Source organism: Pseudochaenichthys georgianus, chromosome 6 (assembly GCF_902827115.2).
Source record: "Pseudochaenichthys georgianus chromosome 6, fPseGeo1.2, whole genome shotgun sequence".
Classification (NCBI taxonomy): Eukaryota; Metazoa; Chordata; class Actinopteri; order Perciformes; family Channichthyidae; genus Pseudochaenichthys; species Pseudochaenichthys georgianus.
Genome location: NC_047508.1, coordinates 3,764,578 through 3,772,538, shown reverse-complemented (window position 1 = coordinate 3,772,538; position 7,961 = coordinate 3,764,578). Strand labels below are relative to the sequence as shown.

General features: G+C 47.6%; 1 protein-coding gene across 1 annotated transcript in view; it reads left to right on the top strand.

The window, feature by feature from the left end:
• Positions 1-5,942: 5,942 nt before the first annotated feature.
• The window catches only part of ndrg4 (NDRG family member 4), a 107,222-nt gene continuing 105,203 nt past the window's right edge, over positions 5,943-7,961 (top strand). The window contains 1 exon segment of the mRNA XM_034085399.2: positions 5,943-6,091. The gene's annotated coding sequence lies outside the window, so the exon portion shown is untranslated.

Below are 7,961 nucleotides of genomic sequence, written 5' to 3'. Positions count from 1 at the left end.
TGCTTCTCCATGTTTAGTTCTGACTGTGGGGACAGAAAGCTGACCAGTCCCTGAAGACCTGAGAGATCTGGATGGTTCATAATTTAGCAGGAGGTCAGAAATGTATTTTGGGCCTAAACCATTCAGTGCTTTATAAACCAGCAGCAGTATTTTGAAATCTATTCTTGGACACACAGGAAGCCAGTGTAAAGACTTCAGAACAGGAGTGATGTGATCCACTTTCTTAGTGTTAGTGAGGACTCGAGCAGCGGCGTTCTGAATCAGCTGCAGCTTTCTAATAGATTTTTTAGTGAGACCTGTGAAGACACCATTGTAGTAGTCGAGTCTACTACCATTGCAGTAGTCGAGTCTACTAGGCATGGACAAGTTTTTCCAAATCCTGCTGTGACATTAGTCTTTTAATCCTAGATATGTTCTTTAGGTGATAGTAGGCTGATTTAGTAACTGTTTTAATGTGACTGTTGAAACTCAGGTCAGAGTCCATGACTACACCTAGATTTCTGGCTTTATCTGTTGGTTTGAACATTGCACACTGAAGCTCAGCGCTAACTTTTAAACGTTCTGCCTTGGCTCCAAAAACCATTACCTCAGTTTTATCTTTGTTTAATTGGAGAAAGTTCTGACACATCCAGTCATTGATTTGTTCAATGCACTTACTCAGTGTTTGAATTGGAGCATAGTCTCCTGGTGAAATTGTTACGTAAATTTGTGTGTCATCTGCATAGCTATGGTAACTTATTTTGTTGTTCTTCATTATCTGAGCCAGTGGTAGCATGTAGATGTTAAAGAGAAGAGGCCCCAAGATGGAGCCTTGAGGAACCCCACATGTCATATTTGTCAACTCAGATGTGTATTTACCGATAGAAACAAAGTTGTTTCTGTCCTTTAAGTAGGATTTAAACCAATTTAGAACTGATTCCGAAAGTCCCACCCAGTTTTCCAGTCGGTCCAGTAATATGCTGTGGTCAACAGTGTCAAACGCAGCACTGAGATCTAATATTACTAACACTGAAGTTCTGCCACTGTCTGTGTTTAAGTGGATGTCGTTAAAGACCTTTACAAGAGCAGTCTCAGTGCTGTGGTTTGGACGAAAGCCTGACTGGAACACATCGAAACAACCATTTAAATGCAAGAAATTACTCAACTGTTGAAAAACAACTTTTTCAATGATCTTACCTATAAATGGCAGGTTTGATATGGGCCTGTAATTGTTCATTACTGAAGCATCTAGATTATTCTTTTTTTAAGAGCGGTTTAATGACTGCAGTTTTCAGGGCCTGTGGAAAAATACCTGAGTGAAGAGATTTGTTTACTATATGAAGTAGATCTGAGGCCATGCAAGGCAAAACATCTTTGAAAAATCCTGTTGGAATAATATCAAGGCAGCAGGAGGAGGATTTCAGAAGTTGTATAATGTCCTCCAGACCTTTTATTTTTATTTTTTACATTTTGTAACAATCTTAAAACATTTGTAGAAAACAAACACTGTGGTTAAAATGAGTGTCTTTATGACGTCTCTCACACAGTTGGTATTTTTCACAAAATTCATTTTTAAACACATCGTCTTGATACAGAGATAACACATTTTCGTAAGACAACCCTCTCTGAAGAACCAGCACCTTACCGTGGTAGAGAGGTTTGTGTGCCCTGATGAACCTGGGGGCTGTGTTGTCTGGAACCTTGTGTTCCTGGTAGGGTCTCCCATGGCAAATTGGTCTCAGGCAAGGGGCCAGACTAAGATTGGTTCAAAAGACCTCATGAAAGGAAAAACAAGAAGTGAGGAAGCCCGGGGTCCCCTTCTGGAGCCAGGCCCAGAAGGAGGACTCGTCGGCGAGCGTCTGGTGGCCGGGCTTGCCACGGAGCCCGGCCGGGCCCAGCCCGAAAAGGCAACGTGGGCAACACCTCCGCTTCTCTGTCCCGCGGGCCCACCACCTACGGGAAACATCGATGGGGTCGGGTGCGCTGCCAGACGGGTGGCAGTGAAAGCGGAGGGTCTCGACGGACCAGACCCGGGCGGCAGAAGCTGGCTTTGGGGACGTGGAACGTCACCTCTCTGGGGGGGAAGGAGCCGGAGCTTGTGCGGGAGGTGGAGCGGTACCAGTTGGATCTGGTTGGGCTCACCTCTACGCACAGCGTCGGCTCTGGAACCTTACTTCTGGATAGGGGTTGGACTCTATTCTTCTCCGGAGTTGCTCAAGGTGTGAGGCGCCGGGCGGGTGTGGGGATACTCACAAGTCCCCGGTTAGGTGCTTCGTTGTTGGAGTTTACCCCAGTGGACGAGAGGGTCGCCTCCCTACGCCTGCGGGTTATGGGGGGGAAAACTCTGACTGTTGTGTGTGCTTATGCACCCAACATTTCAGAGCAGTTCAGAGTATTCGGCCTTCTTGGAGACCCTGGAAAGAGTCCTGTATGGGGCTCCTGAAGGGGACTCCTTAGTCTTGCTGGGAGACTTCAACGCACATGTGGGCAATGATGGAGACACTTGGAGGGGCGTGATTGGGAGGAACGGCCCCCCTGATCTGAACCGGAGTGGTGGTTTGTTACTGGACTTCTGTGCTAGTCATGGATTGGCCATAACAAACACCATGTTCGAACATAAGGATGCTCATAAGTGTACGTGGTACCAGAGCACCCTAGGCAGAAGGTCCATGATCGATTTCGTTATCGTATCATCGGACCTGAGGCCGTATGTTTTGGACACTCGGGTAAAGAGAGGGGCGGAGTTGTCAACTGATCACCATCTGGTGGTGAGTTGGGTCGAGTGGCGGGGGAAGCCTCTGGATAGACCTGGTAAGCCCAAACGTGTAGTTCGGGTGAACTGGGAACGTCTGGAGGAGGCCCAAGTTCAGGAGGCCTTCAACTCACACCTCCGGCGGAGCTTTTCGGGCATTCCTGTGGAGGTTGGGGACATTGAACCAGAGTGGTCGGTGTTCAAAGCCTCTATTGCCGAAGCCGCGGTGGGGAGCTGTGGTCTCAAGGTCTTAGGTGCCTCAAGGGGCGGTAACCCTCGAACCTCCTGGTGGACACCGGTGGTCAGGGAAGCCGTCCGACTGAAGAAGGAGGCCTTCAGGGATTTGTTATCCCGGGGGACTCCCGAAGCAGTTGCAAGGTACCGACAGGCCCGAAGGGCAGCAGCCTCATCCGTGGCCGAGGCAAAGCAGCGGGTGTGGGAGAAGTTCGGAGAAGACATGGAGAAGGACTTTCGGGCGGCACCAAAGTTGTTCTGGAAAACTGTCCGACACCTCAGGAGGGGGAAGCAGGGAACCATCCAAGCTGTGTACAGTAAGGATGGGACGTTGTTGACCTCAACTGATGGAGTGTTGGGACGTTGGAAGGAACACTTTGAGGAACTCCTGAACCCGACAACTCCGCCCTCTATGTTAGAGGCAGAGCTGGAGTATGACGGGGGATCAACGCCAATCTCCCGGGGGGAGGTCACTGAGGTCGTCAAACAACTCCACAGTGGCAAAGCCCCGGGGGTGGATGAGATCCGCCCGGAAATGCTGAAGGCTCTGGGTGTTGAGGGACTGTCATGGTTGACACGTCTCATCAACGTTGCGTGGAAGTCGGAAACGGTACCGAAGGAGTGGCAGACCGGGGTGGTGGTCCCCCTTTTCAAAAAGGGGGATCAGAGGGTGTGTGCCAATTACAGAGGCATCACACTACTCAGCCTCCCCGGGAAAGTTTACTCCAAGGTACTCGAAAGGAGGGTCAGGCCGATTGTCGAACCTCAGATTGAGGAGGAACAATGCGGATTCCGTCCTGGTCCTGGAACGACGGATCAGCTTTTTACTCTCGCAAGGATCCTGGAGGGGGCCTGGGAGTACGCTTATCCGGTCTACATGTGTTTTGTAGACTTGGAGAAGGCGTATGACCGGGTTCCCAGGGAGTTACTGTGGGAGGTGCTGCGGGAGTATGGGGTGAGGGGGTCTCTACTCAGGGCCATCCAATCTCTGTACTCCCAAAGCGAGAGCTGTGTCCGGGTCCTCGGCAGTAAGTCGGACCCATTTCCGGTGAGGGTTGGCCTCCGCCAGGGCTGCGCTTTGTCACCAATCCTGTTTGTAATATACATGGATCGGATTTCGAGGCGTAGTCGTGGGGGGGGGGGGTCTGCAGTTCGGTGGACTAAGGATTGCACCACTGCTTTTTGCAGATGATGTGGTTCTGATGGCTTCATCGGTCTGCGACCTTCAGCACTCACTGGATCGGTTCGCAACCGAGTGTGAAGCGGCTGGGATGAGGATCAGCACCTCCAAATCTGAGGCCATGGTTCTCAGCAGGAAACCGATGGACTGTCCACTCCAAGTAGGGAATGAGTCCTTACCCCAAGTGAAGGAGTTCAAGTATCTCGGGGTCTTGTTCTCGAGTGAGGGAATCAATGGAGCGTGAGATGGGCCGGAGAATCGGAGCAGCGGGAGCGGTATTGCAGTCGCTTTACTGCACCGTTGTGACGAAAAGGGAGCTGAGCCGGAAGGCAAAGCTCTCTGTCTACCGGGCCATTTTCGTTCCTACCCTCACCTATGGTCATGAAGGATGGGTCATGACCGAAAGAACGAGATCGCGGATACAAGCGGCCGAGATGGGTTTCCTCCGCCGGGTGGCTGGTGTCTCCCTTAGAGATAAGGTGAGAAGTTCGGTCATCAGGGAGGGACTCGGAGTTGAGCCGCTCCTCCTTCGCGTCGAAAGAAGCCAGTTGAGGTGGTTCGGGCACCTAGTTAGGATGCCACCTGGGCGCCTCCCTAGGGAGGTGTTCCAGGCACGTCCAGCTGGGAAGAGACCAAGGGGTAGACCTAGGACCAGGTGGAGGGATTATATCTCTTCGCTGGCCTGGGAGCGCCTTGGGATCCCCCAGTCAGAGCTGGTTGATGTCGCCAGGGAAAAGAAAGTTTGGGGCTCTCTGCTGGAACTGCTACCCCCGCGACCCGACCACGGATAAGCGGGAGAAGATGGATGGATGGATGGATGGAACCCCGACGCTCTTTTTACATAGGTAGAATACACAATATTTTTCTTTGAGGCGTCCTTAGTTTTAAATGATCTGTGAGGACGGAGGGGCTTGTTATGTTGAGTGGGAGGCGGAGTCATGCTGAGTGGGATGATGACGATGAGGAGGAGGAGGAGGAGGAGCTAGGATTGGGAGGATTAAGACGCATTTCTAAGATTCCTAGTTCAAGAGATTTAAGAATGATTGACAGCATACCCTTTGACAGATCACCCCTTTAAAAGAAAAAAGACCCCTCCCAAAGTCCCAATAAGGACTAGTTCGATTCCTTCGGACACGATGAGTCCTTTATCCTGGTAATTAGCTATGCATCTTTTGCCCCTCACAAAGTGAGACTCTGAGCCTGCATTGATCTCCAGTAGACAGAAAAAAGCCTTTTCATGTTTTTGTAAATGACTATTTTAATTTACCCTCAGACTGCTGATTCAGTATTTTAGTGTTTACAGCTTTTCTTTTGTTCTGATCAGCCCCACTGGAGCCGCCATGGAGTGAATGGAGCAGAAACACATTTTTAAAAGAAAACTTCTCTTTGTTGCCTACAACAAAATCTAATATTACACCCATACAACCTCACACAGCTTCATATTGGGTTTCCTTATAGTGGTGTAAAGTAATTATAAAAAAGACAAAGATCATGTTTTTAAAATTGTTTTATTATTTCCCCTCTTCAGAGAGACTTTCTTATAGTTAAATAAAAGTAATTATACATTAGTTCACAATCCTACAACTAAAGAGAACATCCTTAGTTATCACTATTAAAACGGGACTTTGCATAAGTAGGGAGAGGTGTGACCTGTCACATCACCTGTCACGTTTTTGACGAAAGGGGTATGGTTACTACTACTCCTGTTTCCTCACCTCTCCTCAGTGCTGCATCACTGGTGGAGCCACGTGCTCTCTGTTTATCATCAGCGAGGGGAGGGAGATAGAGAGATAGAGGGAGGCAAACTCTCCCCCTCTCTCTCATTTGGCTTAGTGCACCCACAGACGCACACACACTCAGCGACTCAGTACATTATTCCATCGTGAGCAGCCTGAGGGACGCAGGAAACAGCCGACTGTATCCACTGGACCTGAACTACACCACAGGTACTGCAGCTTTATCTGTCTCCAGCATGATTCTCAAGCACTTTTTGTTTGTGTGTGTGTTTTTGTACTCAATTCAAGGCTATTAAGTGATGTGCTAAATATAAAACTGACTAGGAAACAGAATTAATCTTCTTAAGCTAAAGCTGATGTTGTGTTTAAGGACAACAGGAGGGTGATGTTAAAATGAGACAAGAGTTGCTGCTGCTGATGCTATGTACACACACTTCCAAACACACACGTATACACACACACACACACACACACACACACACACACACACACACACACACACACACACACACACACACACACAAACACACACACACGCACACACACACACACACACACACACACACACACACACACACACCACACACACACACACACACACACACACACACACACACACACTCACACACACACACACACACACACACACACACACACACACACACCACACACACACACACACACACACACACACACACACACACACACACACACACACACACACACACACACACACACACACACACACACACACACACACACACACACACACACACACACACACACACACACACACACACACACACTGTCACCAGCCTCTGCATTGGTGTGATGTGGACAGGTGGATTGTATTGCCCCAGGCAGGAAATTAAATGTAATAATAATAATTCCTTGCATTTATTATAGCGCTTTTCCAGTGCTCAAAGCTCTTTACAGATAAACATTACATATATTTTTTTTATACATGCAATGGTCACTGTGGACAATACCCACAGGAGCAAGTTCAGGTGAAGTGTCTTGCCCAAGGACACAACGGCTTTACATTGAGTGCCATTGAGAACAGCCCAACTAAATACATGAGTATGTGTTGGGGCTGAAAGACAAGTGGAATTACAACGTTGCATTGATGTGTTTGAAGATGCTGCTTTAGGAAAAAAACGGTTGCACTTTGAACAAACACCATTGCCCTAAATCTAAAGGAGCCCTAAAGAAAATAATGTGTGATTATCTGCAGACCGTGTGCAGTGAACGATGAGCCTGCAGTAGGTTAAAGTCATAAAAGTTGATTGAGTTTGGTTCGGGCTTTTGTTAGCTGTGCCACAAGTCTGCCTGCTGTTTCTGAACGCTACTGGCAACAGCTGAAAGACTAATGCATGATGGCATAAAGGTAAAAATAGTCGGACATTCTTTCCAAAAGTAAAGATAGTTATGCACTTAAATATGTACAAAAGCCTGCATTCTACCTGGAATACCTCTGTTACAAGTTACAGGCCCTCCCATTTCACATTCCTGCCCTCCTCCAATAAATACGTATTTTTATTATTTATAAAAAATAAAAAATATATTATTTTTAAATTATAAATAAACTGTGAACTTTAATGCTACGATGTATGTAAAAACAGGTATGAAATACTATATGACAGTAAAACAAGAATACAGTTTAAAAGGGGAGTGGATAGTAAAATATCCATAAAGAAATAGTAAATCTGCTTACAGTTACTGTTTCATATGGCTGTTGAGAGATGTATCCATAGATCTCTTCATTTTGCTCTGAAAGTGCACCAGATTGATGCTTTTAACTTCAATTAAAAATTTTAAAAATCTTCCCGGGGTAGCATGCCCCTGGACCCCCCTAGACGATCTTTGGTCCACCCCCCACTTGTAAAAATAGCACATTACTCCTGCTTACACCTATATGCCGTGAGCTGATTATCGAGCCTTCATTATAACAGTCGTGGGTGTTCTGTGTATTTGCGTGGGGAGTGTTGTAGTGGAAAATTAAACTGTAGCGCCCGGTACATTAATGGGAAACCCTACATGTTTGAGCACCCTCTATGGAACGTCAAGCTACCCAACAGCA